Genomic DNA, 14483 nt, shown 5'->3' with positions numbered 1-14483 from the left:
TAAGTTTGTCGAAAATAATGAGACACCAGAATTCAAGGGCAGATATGAGAAGATCAGAGATCACTGGCCCGCATTTGTGGCCCACAAGACATCAGAAAAGAGTAAGAAGATGTGGGCGACAAACAAGCAAAATGCTGCGAAGAAGAAGCTTCACCATCGCACGGGGTCAGGTGGCTACCTCGTAGCCCGGCCTAAGTGGTCCAAGACTGAGAATGATCTGGTTCATAAAGGGATCGAACCAGAGACAATTAACTGGCCAGACCGTTGCCGGACTTGGTTCTTCGGGGCTGGCGGAACACTGGACCCTGTAACAGGGAAGTGCATTTGGACGAACGATCAAATGGACATACCAGTCAGTAAGCTTAAGCAGTATATCGAAGCAGCGCAGGAAGGGACGTTCTTTCCAGACAGAGAGAACGACGAGCTCACAATGGCCCTCGGGAATCCTGAGCACCCTGGACGGACACGAGGCACGCTAGGCTCCATTCCGTGGAAGGTTGGGTTTCCGGACGCAGGCGGTTACAAATCCCATGAGAGGAGGAAAAAAGTGCAGCGGACCCAAATACAGGCGCTGCAAGCAAGGGTAGACGCGATAGAGGAACGAGAAGCAAATCGCAGCAAACGTACTGCCGAAGCCTCCCCCGAAGCTACCCCGCCATCTCAGCGCAGAAGCAGCGTGGCTTCCACCGAGCTGCTTCAGCTGGAGCATGCCTTGACGACTCCTGCCAGCTATCCCGTGGATGCTATAACGGAGTCTCAAAATTGCCACCTTATGACGCAATGGATGAATTTGAAGGTCAAGGCGGCTGTTGGCTCTGTTTATCCTACTGAACCCGGCGCAACTTTTCACTGCCGGCCGATTCCAGAAGGATATGCTAGGGTGATGGTGGATGAGATAACGGAGGGATTTGAGGACCTCCAGCTTGACCACCCTACCGGTGAAGGGGAGACTCGGCTGGGGTCTGCTCTGAAGACTCCATGCCTATGGCGGAAGGAGCTCATCAACCTTCCGAACTGGACGCCACCGCCTCCTCCTCCTCCGGCGAGTCAGGGCACTCCGCCTCCACCGCCTCCTCCTCCGGCGAGTGACGATCAGGGCCCTCGGTCGGCTCCTTCTCCGGCGCGTGGCGGCACTCCGCCTCCTTCTCCGCCTGCGCCGACGCGCCCGAGCAGCCAGCCTCCTCCTTCTCCGCCTCGTCGGCAAGGGCGGAAGAGACCTGTCGCCGCTCCAGCTGCTCCGGCGCGTTGTAGTCCTTCTCCTCCGCCGCTTAAGCAAGTAAAGAAGACAACTACTCCGTCTGCTCGGTCGGCGTCTAGCAGTACAACCAGAGGCGGGAGGACATACAGATTCGGTCCTTCTCTGAAGACTCCAGAGAAGTTACCATATGAGAGGACCCTGGAGGAGAACGCCGAGATCGCGCGAGAAGAAGTGAGGAACTTCTTTGAAGGGGTGAAAGCAAAGAACATCCACCTCCGGAGGAGAAGGTAGATCGGGTGAACGTGAAGCGCACTCTGGCTGCCCTGACAAAACCACCGAAGTCTGATCCGCCGAAAGGAAACTATGATCGCATTATTGGAAAGGAATTTGCCGAAGTGGAGCGGTCGGGAAGTACTGTCAGTGATCAAAGGCTGAAAGAACGACGAGCTGGGAAACAAATTGCCCAGCTCGGCGAACAAGCGAAGCAATCGTGCCCCCCGCTCAAGGTGCCTAGCCACAACGTCGATAATGATCCGAGGATGGTGCCCGGTTATAGCAATCTTGCAGATTACCTGCCCGACGAAGTACATTATGAACCCATGGAGGTGCAGATACAAAGATACGAGTACGGGAAGCCTCTCGTCAAAGATGAAAGATCTCTATCAACGATGATGTGAAGATTGCATGATTGGTACTTGAAAATCTGCAGAGACTCTGGGGGGAGGAGTACTTTGTATGTGAAAGTTAAAAAGGAGCATGACCTCGTTGGAGTTGATCTGTTGCCTGTTCCATTTGAGGAGTTCTATCAGTTTTTCAATCAATTGGCCCTCGATAAAACAACGGTCGCCTGCTACTGTCTGTAAGTAGTACTACTTCTGTCATTAAGTTTCTCTATATAGCTTAGCTCTTTCATTGCATGTATTTATAATCATCCTCACTATATTATGCTGATTGAAGATCGCCGAATTGAAGAAAAGACAAGTCAGTGATATTGGGTTCATTAACACATATCTCATAGATGCAACTCAGGTTAAACTTCATGCCGCAGCTACCGAGGCCAACTTGCTACGATCGTTCGTAATAAATCAAAACAAAGATATAATACTCTTTCCTTACAACTTCAGGTGAGTGTTACTGTCTTGTGCGTATTCGGTTTCCCTTATATATTAGTCAAGGTTATAGTAATGTAATTCATGAGTTATGCATGTGTGTGCAGTTTCCACTATATTCTCCTAGAGATTAAGCTTGAGCAGGGAGTAGTAACCGTCTTGGACTCTAAACGAAAAGATCCCAAGGAGTATGCGGACATGACTGAAATCCTCAAGAAGTAAGTTAAATCAATCATTATCCACCATATCAGCAACTTTGTTCATTTCCTGATATCAAGTAATTGTTTTCTTTGTCCGGCAGGGTTTGGAGAAAATTCACCAAAACAGTTCCGGGACTGCCGAAGGAGCTGGAATTTAGACACCCGAAAGTAAGTACTATAGTAGCATGTTCCGCGCATCTCCTAGTGATTCAAGCGCTAGTTTCATCAATACCATTTAGCATTCTTGCTTATCATTTTGATTGACCTCTATTTCTTGTAAAGTGGTTGTGGCCGGAACAAGGGAATGATTTCTGTGGATACTACATCTGCGAGTCCATCCGCCACACGACCTGTGAGCGGGGCGGGTACTCTAACGAACAATATGAAGTACGTAAATAACAACATTCACAATTTTATTTTATTACCATCATTTGTGTTGAGTTTCATTCATTTATATATATATATATATATATATATATATATGTATTGACCCCCTTCTTCAAATTAGATGTTTCGGAAGCGGGATGAACTCCTAGCACCAGCTCGCATGCGAGCAATTCAAGAGGAATTGGCGGCATTCTTTCTTGACCACGTGATCCCTGAAGACGGAGAATTCTATGTGGACCCTGAGTCCGTATGATTATATTTGTAAGAGATAATTATTGTATATATGTAGCCGGTAGTGTCAGACAGATATACGAGAACTTGTTGTTCGACCAATCTCTCGGAGAAGGAGAGGTGGTCGATATCACTTCTCTCTGTATATATGCATATTTGTTCATGACGATCTTCTGTTTCCTTCGTTTGCTTACTAGCTAGCTAGCGTGTCTAGTCCTCTCTATATACGTATGTATAGTACGTAGCGTCGACCAAGCACGGACATAACAGAGGACACTTCTCTCTATTAATTATAACTAGCTAACACAATATATGAAACACCTAAATTAACCCCCCAAAACCCCCAACCCCCCCCCCTTTCAAAAAAAAAACAAAAACCCCAACCACAGAAGTGCTGACGCGTGGATGCCTATTGGTCCCGGTTGGTGCCACCAACCGGGACCAAAGGGTCTCCTGACTGGGCTCTGCGCACTGCCCACGTGGAGGGCCTTTAGTCCCGGTTCTGGATTGAACCGGGACTAAAGGGGGGAGGTATTAGTATCGACACTTTAGTCCCGGTTCCGGAACCGGGACTAAAGGCCCTTACGAACCGGGACTATAGGCCCTTTTTCTATCCGTGCTACAATTTCTAACTTAGCTTAATAGCCCTTCTGGGCTCAGCTGTATTAAAAAATATGGCTTACAATCGTTGTTCTGGATTATGTTGTCCCTTTTGCGTTGTCGGATGCTTTACCTTGGCAGCATGGTTTAAATTCCTTGCTTTCTCCATGTGAAGTTTCCAAAAAGCTTCTCTATTTAAGGAACCAATTTTGCTCTTTGATGTTGCATCGACCAATGCTCAGTACCTAATATAACTAAAAGTCGGTTACCGGGTCAATACACCTTATAAAAGTTATGAATGGGCAATATGTGGCCATCTAGAGTAGAATTTGGTTTATTGATTGATACAAGGGTCAAATTAGTCTTTAATTTCTCAAGGTATTCACCACTGTTTTGTTTTTAGGCTTATTTGCCTGATTTTTTTAGGATCTCCGTGTCAAGGTGGGGATATATCAAAGTAATGCCATGTTCTAATTATAAATGAAGAGAAAGTTAAGAACTTAGTAATTACATAGTAATCATGGCTAGAGCATAGAGGTCAGAGATGTACAAATGATTTATTAAAAAAATTGTATTTGCAACAGCACACTGGATCACATCCGGTATGCATTTTTGTAGAATATAAGTCAGTTTAGAACTTTTTACCACGACAACTAGAGTAAATCCATCGTATATATTCAGTAGCGTATATATTTAGATATTCCTGATGCTGCATAAGCATGCTTCAGTTCGCCTGGGAGCACAAGCTGTTGTCGTATATATACATGTATTTCTTGGTTCTAACAAGATGCATGCCAATCTTAGAATATATAGTAAGTACCTATCCTGAAATTTATGACTCACGTGAGGTGCCTATCTGTAGATAACTATCGTACTTGCATAGCTGGTTGATTTATTTGATTATAATCAAACCGAACTATAGTAATTTTAAGATCGTGGTTATTCAAATGAAAAATGATCAAAGAAATACATGTGCAGAGTCACATCTCTTGAGATCATGATTAGGCATGCAATTACTCCTTCAAATTATTGTGATATTGTATTGCTCTTTAGTCTAATATAAATTATGTAATGTGGTGCTCCACCTCCTTTTCTCTTCTTGTCAGGACATATACTCTGTCGAATTGCTCAGGCAGGCAACGCGCGCCACATCTATTCACAGACTTGCTCTGCTGCTTTGTAGCCCGGCTGATTCTGTACTCTTGATCGTCCTCATGGCATCTGTCAACTCCATTGTGAATCTTCTCTTTACCTTAAGGTTGTACTCGCTGTGCTAGAATGATCAGATGTAATAGTAAATACATCTTTCCTTTTTACAAGGTTCAGATCATAAGGAATGTCATGTCCTGTGAACCAAGTTCAGTATGTTGTCTATCAAATATATTCTTGTTTCTTGTGATGCTCCAGTTCAGATAATCATTAGTGCATATTTTGGCTGATATTTCTACTACAGGGCACTTGGTGGCGATGTAAAAGTGTTGGATGGGTTGGGTTTCTTGTTGTTGACTATTATAGGCTTTTTTCTGTGTAACATAAGAAGTGTTAACATATTTTTAAAATATTACCGTAATTTTGAAATCTGTTCACATGTGTCTGCACATCTGTATCTCGCTCCTATTATATTCTCACTGCATGTTATCCTGTATGATTGCATATGCTAAATCTGGGTTAATACTGACTTAGCATTACCCGTTTGATTAAAACATTAGGACCGGCACCCTCGCGTCAAGGCGCGAACCCGATAGATAGGCCCATTGCTTGCATGATGATAAATTTTGCCCACAAGAATGTCCTAACAAATCTTATCTTTGATTGCAGCTAAAAGAGAGCTGACTAGGCCCGCCTGGGAAAGCAGGTAAGCACATTCGTGTCTGGTGTGTCAGATCTGCTAAATTGAACTCTTGCACTTCAAGATAGATTTCCATGTATTATTACTTTGGACTGACAGCGAGTTCATAAATTGTTGCTCTGTAGTGATAATACTCTTAGATTATTTCAGCCTTATTGATTTGAATGCTGAAATATCTTTCTGACCCTATACAAAAAATATTGTTTTGTGTAAATAATGCATCGCATATTTTTTACTGTTGGCGAATGAATTATTTATGTATAGTTACTACCAAATTATCAGAATAATAAATCTATCACTCACTCCAATGATTGCACTTATATGATATGTTTGATACTTCCTATATACCCCGAACGAAAAAATTGCTGATGTTCCGCTCCCTGCAGGCCTGCACTTGCGTCGTGCCCTTTCCTCTCCCTGCCGCCTCGCCTCTCTCCCTGCCTGCTCGTTGCCCCGGTCGTCTCTCATGGTGCTCCTAGATGTGCTATACATCACCTCCTCACCTCCTTGGCTACTTCGGTGCCCATGGCTTTCGTGCTCGTCGGCGGGATGGTGCAAGGCGCAACTCCGACGTGGTTCCTCACTGGTTGGATGTCGTTTAGGCGCAACCCTGGTGCCCTCTGAGTACTGCCTCGGCTACAACCTCCCTCTGTGAGGTCCATCTTCCCCTGCTCTGCTTCGGCTACTATATGGGACATGGCCAGGGCTATGATGATCAGCTATGGCTGATATAGGCATGCTCTCAAGCAGTCGAGGCACTTGTGGGTATTAATTTGGATCCTCCCTCGTTTCTTTGAGCTGTTTTGATCATGTTCTTATTTTAGTGGCTCTGTCCTTGGATTGTCATTTCTAATGAGTGATAACCACGGCAGTTAAACCCTCGTAAGAACATATTGATCTGGTGGTCCATCCAGAAATCCAGAAATAAGTCCATCCAGAAATAAGAATAGAAGCTCCTCAGGCCGCTCCTCAGCGATTTGGGATTCCTGGCTGTCGGATCTGGTTGCTTGATGGATCTTGGGCCGTCGGATTGACCCCTGTAACGACCTTGTCCGTCAGATAAAAAACAATTACTGCGGGAATGAATAGTTACTCCCAAAATGAGATATCTCGTGCCACCGCGTTTGAATCACGCGCCCCATCGGCCAAAAGCCATTCTTGCTAGGGCGATGATGATTAGCCGTGGGTATCAAGTTCGGTCCTCCCTCTTGTCTCTAGAATCCTTTTTGATCCTGTGATACTTATTGTTCTGTCCTTTGGATGGTCATTCTTATTGAGTGATAACCAGGGCAGCTCCATTGTATAAACAGATTGATCTGGTGATAACAGATGATGGGGGTAGATTATATGATCGAGGAAAGGCAAATCTGAGCCCATATGCATTGAACCCTGAACCCTTTTTATTCGCACGTGCCCCACTGGTTGGAAGCCATCCTTGCTAGGGCGATGATGATTCGCTGTGGCTAAAATAAGTGTGCCTTTGAGCAAACAAGGCACCTGTGGGTATCAAGTTGGGTCCTCCCTCTTGTCTCTAGAATCCTTTTTGATCATGTGATACTTATTGTTCTGTCCTTGGATGGTCATTCTTGTTGAGTGATAACCAGGGCAGCTCCACTGTATAAACAGATTAATGTGGTGACAAGAGATGGCGGGGGTAGATTATATGATCGAGGAAAGGCAAATCTGAGCCCACTATGCATTGAACCCTGCACCCTTTTTATTTGTATTTAAAGGTGTTGCTTATTTATGCTCTAGTGTTTATAGCCATCTTATGTGAATATTTCTTCTCTCTCATACCTTTATTGCATATAAGTTGTTCTTGACTTCTATTGTTTGTTGTTGGTCCTTGATTTCATCTGGTTAAGAGTAAGCAAGTTGTCGGTTCAATGGCTTGTTTTAATTTGTTGATAAACCAGCAGAAACCATGGTGTCATGTTTCTAATAACAGCATCTTTAGGCTGGTTAATGTTTGTATTGGATCCCACTACCTTTTATTTCGCTTGTTTCTTACCATCTTCCTTGCTTCTCTGGCTGTTTCACGGTTGGGACGGTGGCGTGGCGTTGGGGCTGTCTTGCGGGTCGGGCGGAGAGGGAGCACACTGAGTGGGCTTCTAAGATGGCCGAGGTGATTATTTGCTCCCTTGTTTGTCTTTCCCTTTGTGATGTGTATGTGCTCATCAAGGGCTTTGTTGTTTTTTAGGGATTTGTCTAGGGTTTCCTGGTTAATCCATTCTGATTTTGGTCTGCTCATGCTCTTGGCTTCCGGACCGTGGTGCTCAAGGTGGTCTAGCTGTCGCCGCCGCCCCTGCTCGACGATGCTGCACCCCTGCTCGATCACTTTATAAAAATAGCGTATGCAGAAGTGAAAATGAGTCAAACAGATGATCAGTGCCTCAGTCCTTCAGTACTTGAGGTATGTGTTGACTGTATTAATGCTGTTATGTTTTTAGTGGCCAATATTTCTGACGAGTGTATAAACCCACAGTTGACCATGGTCCGGATATGAGTTTAATTGGTGTCTAAGATAATTAGTAGCATGATTTTATAAAGCTCCAGTTCCATGGTTCTGAGCACTTGTGTTTAATTGGAATCACTTGTTATTATAGAACTATGTTGTTGACTATAGTTCCATGTAGCTTGAGTATTTATCTTTACTTGAAGTCTACAAGTGTTTTCTTAAGTATACCAGAACCACCTGACCAAGAATAATTAATTTCATAACTATTAAGTAAACTGAATTGAGCATTTCTTAGATTTTTTTGGTTTAGAGCTTTTATTGTCTCTTTGGTAATATGTTGGAGTTTACTTTTCCTATGGCATACGTTTATTTTGGAAGTTATTTGCATGTATACTGGTAGGCGGTTGTCTACGTGCCCCCTTATAGCTGCTTATTATCTATAAGTGGTGAATATTATTTTCCTGAGTTTAATTGTATGTATCAAGCCGCTTGGTGGAAAGACTTCCTATTGTATCTTGACATGTGAATTGAATGTTGTGGTTATATTAACATCACTCTTTGTTTTGTTGTCTACTTCTTTATTTCCCTTTGGATGGGCGCTCATGTCGGCGTGGGGCACAGCGGCCTCCGAGGGAGCCGAGCCGGCGGATGTGGAGGCTGCCGAGCGGCGGTGCTCGCGTGAAGGAGGAATATGATGATGCGTGGAGTGGCGTGGGGTACCAACCATCTCCATCGAGTGGCGGTGCTCGCGTGAAGGATGAGTTCGTGTTAGTCCCCCTATCCCAATTTGGATTTTATGGGTCTTTCAAAAAAAGTTCTTGTTAGGGATTTGAGTTTTTAACATTTAACATGCTCTCATGTAAGGTAGTAGCACTCTCTCGGCTGTGGCTGCACGTTCAACTGGCCAGTCAAGGAGCTCCAGCAAGCAGGTCCGCCTACTCTCCTTTCCCCTGAGCTCTTGCAACTACACAAATCATCTTCCTGGTATTTTCTCACTTTTGATTCACAGACTATGTACTGTAGTTAGTTCTGGTGATTATCAATTGATCTAAGACCACTGTACGTGCATATCTCAGACTTGGGAAGAATGCACATAGCCTTGCTGAGAACATAATATTGTTTCGATAATTATCTTGTTTGTGCGCTTGTTTTGATAAAACACATGGGTTATAGAGGAATTGAAACATGTTACATTGAAATCAGAGAGCATGTCGTTGTTGCTTAATTCCGCTAATCGTGGCTGTCACTGTATACCTTGAGATTCAGGTAGAAGCAATAGAATCCAAGAAAAAAATACCTACCTGCATGTGTTCCTTAGAGAGTTTGTCTTCTTCATACCTCACCATTCTTGATATATATGGTCATCTCTGTTCTGGATATCATACTCGACGGCCTCTCTTCATGGCACAAAACTGAAACTACGCCATGAATGTATTTATTCACTGAAATAGCTGATTCCAATCATTCATCAACTAGCTTTGTTTTAATCACAACAATAAGTCATGATATCTTGAAATTGCCTGATTGGTGATTATACATTTTATATGATGTTTTTCACCTGCAAGCTCTGCACTTCTTTCCTTTCAACTTCATCTCTCTTGCTTTATTTCATGAATATATTCCTCTTCTCATTCCATCATTCAGTCTGTTTGCAACAAAATCCTGATTCATAGTCTGTTTTTTTAAATGCTTGGCACATCCTAAACAAAATCCTGATTAAACGATAGGCTTGGCATATCTTTTTTGTCACTATGGTTGCTTTTATCCGCAACTGATTTCTCTGATTCCTTTCCCATGCTGTAATGCAATTGTTTTGGGCAATTCCCCAAGGCCTTATGTTTTATGTTATTGGAAACTACAGGACACCCAGCGAGTGTTTAGGATCCCACACACGACAATTCTTGGCATGCTCCTGGCACACCTTGGACTATCACCGGCTTAGTATGAACGCGTTGTTCATGAGGACGGCAAGACCCATGTTGTAAATTGTCTGTAAGCGATGTGTTGCCGTATCTTCTATGCCTAAAACATCTGTAAGCGACGTGTTGTCGTATCTTCTATGCCTAAACGTCTACATTATGCCTAAAACTTAAAGTTGTCTATGCATAGTTGTAAATTGTCTTTAAGCGACGTGTTGTCGTATCTTCTATGCCTAAGATATTTGGTGCTAACCTATCGTGAAACATGCTTTCTATGTTCATGCATTGTTAAGTAGCTTCTTATTATGTGCATACAAATGTTTGGACCGGCACCCTCGCGCCACGGCGCGATCCTGATCTAGTATGGTACAGACATGTGGTGCTAAGGGCAAGGGCATCTCCAGCCGCGCCCCCAGGAAGGCCTCCCCAGGCGTTTTTTTTTTGTGCCGGCGCCGAAAATCGGCCCAGTCGCGCCCCAGGAGCCCAATTTTCGCCGGCCTGGGCCGAAAACAGCGCCGGCGGACCCAGGCCGAACCCGGCGCGCTGGGGGGCGCCCAGGGGCGCCGGACGAACTTTTTTGGCGCGAAAAAGCAGCGGGCGCGCTGCGTCAGCGACACGGCTCTCTTCTCGGCCCTTCGTCGTCCTCATCGCCTCGTTTCCCGCGGCGAATCAATGCCAAAACTGCCGCGCCGGTCAGCCTGCGCCATTGATGCCTCACGGGCGGCGCAGTGAAGGCCGGATGACACGCGTCCCTCGACCTCCCTCCCTCCCTCGCCCGCCACGCGTACACACGGCGGCCACGCGTACGGGCGGCGTCTCGGCCTATATAATACGCGCACCAGCGTGCTCGGCGATCACACTCTCTCGCCGTCGTCGTTCCTCCCTCTCCTCTCTCTCGCCGTCTCCAGTTCATCACCCATGGTCGAGCGCTTCCCTGGTGACGGCGCGGCGGTGAACGGCTTCGGCCGCCGCCATCTCCACGAAGACGAGGCTCGCCTCCTTTACGAGGCCGAGTACCCGGTCCCGCCGGACATGCGGGTGCCCGGCGCGTGGAGGATCAGCGCCGGTGGCGTGCCGGTGCCCCCGGTACCCACCGGCGCGGCGCGGCGTGCGGAGATCGCACGCATCCGCTCAAACCTGCCACGGGCGGCGAGGGAGGGACCTCGGTACGTCCCCGACAGCCCGCTCTGGGAGCCCTACTTCCGGCGCCGCCACGCCCAGCAGCTCGAGGCCACCAACGGTGTAGAGCCCTCCGGCAGGCTCAACTCCGCCGGCCGGCGTCGGTGGTGGGGCGTGCCCGGGCGCACGTTGGAGGCCGTCCTCGAGTACATCGAGGGCGGCAACACGCCGCGTCTCGAGTACCCCGCCCCCATTCCTTCTCAATCCGCCGGGGAAGCTCCTGGACCCCGAGGCGCCTGGAGACCGGGGGGTCCTCCTCCTCGTTCGGCGGCTCGCCCTGCCTCCGCCCCGTCAAGCCGGAGCCCCAGGGCACGCCGGTCAGCGTGCGCACCCGCAGCTCCGGCGTCCGCATCGGCGCCAACGCCTCCCCACCCACCGGTCGCTTCGTCCTCGTCGAGCCCAAGCCGGAGCCCGGCCTCCCCGCGGAGTACGAGGAGATAGCCCGGCGTGGCTTCTCCGACGAGGACGCCCTGCGGTGGGCGCGGGACGACTACCTTCGCGTTGAGATGGTCCGGCAGCGCGGGGCCCTGGAGGAGATCGCCGCCCGCAAGCGTGGGCGCGAGGACGAGCACGGCGTCATGGTCCTCGACAGCGACGACGACGACGACGCCCCCGGACCGTCCAACCCGCTGCGCCAACCGGGGGAGGGATGCAGCAGGGACGGCGGAGGCGCAGGCGGGGGCGGTGACGACGACGACGACGACGGCGGCGGCGGCAGTGACTACACGCGGTTCTACAGCCTCCTCGGCATGTAAACCTCGTGGGCGGGCGGCGAGGCGGGCGGCGAGGGAGACGGCGGGGGTAGCCCGCGGAAGTTTTTTTTTCTTTTTTTGTAAAATATGTTTAAGTTTGAACGAACTCGCCGATGTTTGCGTTAAATTTCAGTCGTGTTTGCGCCGTATTCGAATTTTTTTTAAAAAAAAAGTGGGCGCCGCGACTGGGGGACATCACGCCCCCAATGCACGGTTTAGCGCCGGCGCGCTCCCAGGGGGCGATTTTTTTCCCCTCCTGGGAGGCCAACGGCTGGAAATGCCCTAAGGGGCCCTAAAAACCCGGACGGAGGTACTAATTGTGTTTGCATGCAATCCACCTATTAACAAGCAAGTTGGTTGGCTGCTATGTTTGGATGGCACGCTAGCTGCCCATAAAATATATGATTTAATTTTCACCTCACCCAATCTCTACGCGCCTAAATCACAGTGCCACTTCTTAGGCTAGCCATAATGGGGTAACTTAGATAGTAACTTAACACATCTCAAGACAATTTTGCTTATGTGGCAAGTATTTAATGAGGAGAGAGGTGCTTGGAGTAACATAATATGTTACTGTAACATAGCGCTTCCCGATGTAAAATGAGTCTATAAGACAATAAATAAAACAAACTATGACACTACTACTAAGATACTTTGCACTATGAGGATAGTAATTTAGACTAGTGTCATGCATATGACACTAGTCTAAGTTACTCTCCACTATGACCAGCTTTAGATGCCCTATGCACCTGGATGGAGGGAGTAATAAGACTGCATTATGGAGATCAATTAGGCCTCAAATGACGTGATGACTGATTAGTACTTACATATTAAAAGAAGTGGAGTCCTTCACGTGAAATTCCCAGTGGGTTTGTGCTAGCGTGCCCAGCACCGCTACGTCTTTTCCAAGGATGATTTGACCTCCACATGAGCAACTAAACAAAATTGCAAACTAGCATTTGACCAGCGGCAACAGGGCCGTCCCATGGATATACGGGGCCCCAGGGCAATAAAAGAATAAGGGGCCCTTCTTGAGATATACTAAAAGCTCAGTTTTTCTTTTCAAAAGTAATGTAATATGGATATCCAGTATATAACATAGATTGGTGATCTTTCGACTCTAAGACTGGCAGTACCACTATTTATCAATCAAGAGAAATGCATCGGGATAGTAATGAAATAATATAGCTCCACAAAATATCGATTTCCTAATTGTCAATAGAGACATCAATTTTTTGGCACAACAAATAACCTTGTAAAAACTGGTTGCTACTTAATCATTTGTGTTACCATGTACATATGTTCTGGATCCTTCCCCAATCTGCCATGTTCTAGTACCCAAAAATTTATCACCCAAATAATAATTCACCTCTTCCAAACTATCCTACATACGGCATAGCAAAGCAAACTGTGTATTTCATGTTAATACTATGATGACAAATGGAGATTCCCTAGAAGAATTCTAGTTTTGTAAAAGTTAACAGTAATTGTCCCTTTGGAGATTATACTACTAGTAATTTCTTGAAGACAAGTCAGTAAACAAGCTGCACAAAAAATGGTTAATACAGGGATCAAAAGCACCTGGATATTGATTGATGTGGATGTAGATGCCTTGATCCGTACGCCGCAGTAGTCAGCACGAACAAAGAAGACGACACCATGAAGTGGATGAAATTTCTCCTTTCTCCTAGACTACTGCCTGAGCCCTCTGACATTTGGATCCAATGAAGAGCAGAAGAAAATCCATGAAGATTAGCGGATCTGCGATGTTTGAATCATGCGTAGAGCTATTTATCAACGAATCTTTGAATTGAAGAACGAGATTATAGGAAAGAAGAACATGCACTTTCCTGGTCGACCAAAGTCTAGGAAACGGCCAGAGCGTTGAGAAACGAAGGAGAGCTGATTGGGGAATGATTTGCGCTGTAGATATCCATTGATGACTGGCCACGACTTTGGAATCGGAGCGGGGACGCCGAGTTTGGGATTTGGCGAAGTAGAGGAGTCGCGGGTCTGGGGTCCAGTGCAAACAGATTGATTATCGATGAATTCCTTCGTGAGGTTTGCCTAATGGGCTTTTCCTTGCACGGCTCCTTGGAAAAAAATCATGTATTTTCTTTGGGCTTCATGAAGGTATACTATCTGGGCCGGGGCCCCTGCCTCCTCGGGGCCCAGGGCGGGCGCCCCGTTTGCCCGGCCTATGGGCCGGGCCTGAGCGGCAATGTCGCTACTTCAATAATAATAAAATAAAATAAAATAAAAAGAAGAGCAGAGAATCATGCCCTGTGCAAAGCTGCTGCTGATTCAGGCTCCTCGTGGTTGCTTGGGACCCGGGATCGCACGAGGCCGGCGCTCAGCCGACCAAGACGTGCCGATCTCTCGACGCTTAGCAGCTGTATGCCGCATAAATTCCTCTATCCGATGTAAGGTTGATCATAGTATGGGTAATTTAGGTACTACCTCTCTATCAGTTTACAGGGTGTGTGCGTATCTTTATGTCGTCAATTTCATCAACCTAATACAAATCATATATTACAAAAAATATATCAACATAAACTTCGGAGTTTCTACTTTCAAAAGATATAATTTTTATGTTATATA

At 46.6% G+C, this 14483-nt stretch overlaps 1 long non-coding RNA gene across 1 annotated transcript; it reads left to right on the top strand.

The window, feature by feature from the left end:
• Positions 1 to 8250: 8250 nt before the first annotated feature.
• Positions 8251 to 9926, top strand: LOC125525005. The gene is made up of 3 exons (XR_007291101.1): positions 8251 to 8799; positions 8901 to 8961; positions 9894 to 9926. It is a non-coding gene; the product is annotated as an uncharacterized LOC125525005 (long non-coding RNA).
• Positions 9927 to 14483: the final 4557 nt, after the last annotated feature.

Source organism: Triticum urartu, chromosome 7 (assembly GCF_003073215.2).
Source record: "Triticum urartu cultivar G1812 chromosome 7, Tu2.1, whole genome shotgun sequence".
Classification (NCBI taxonomy): Eukaryota; Viridiplantae; Streptophyta; class Magnoliopsida; order Poales; family Poaceae; genus Triticum; species Triticum urartu.
The sequence above is the reverse complement of the archived record's forward strand: the minus strand, read 5'-3'. Positions and strand labels throughout refer to the sequence as shown.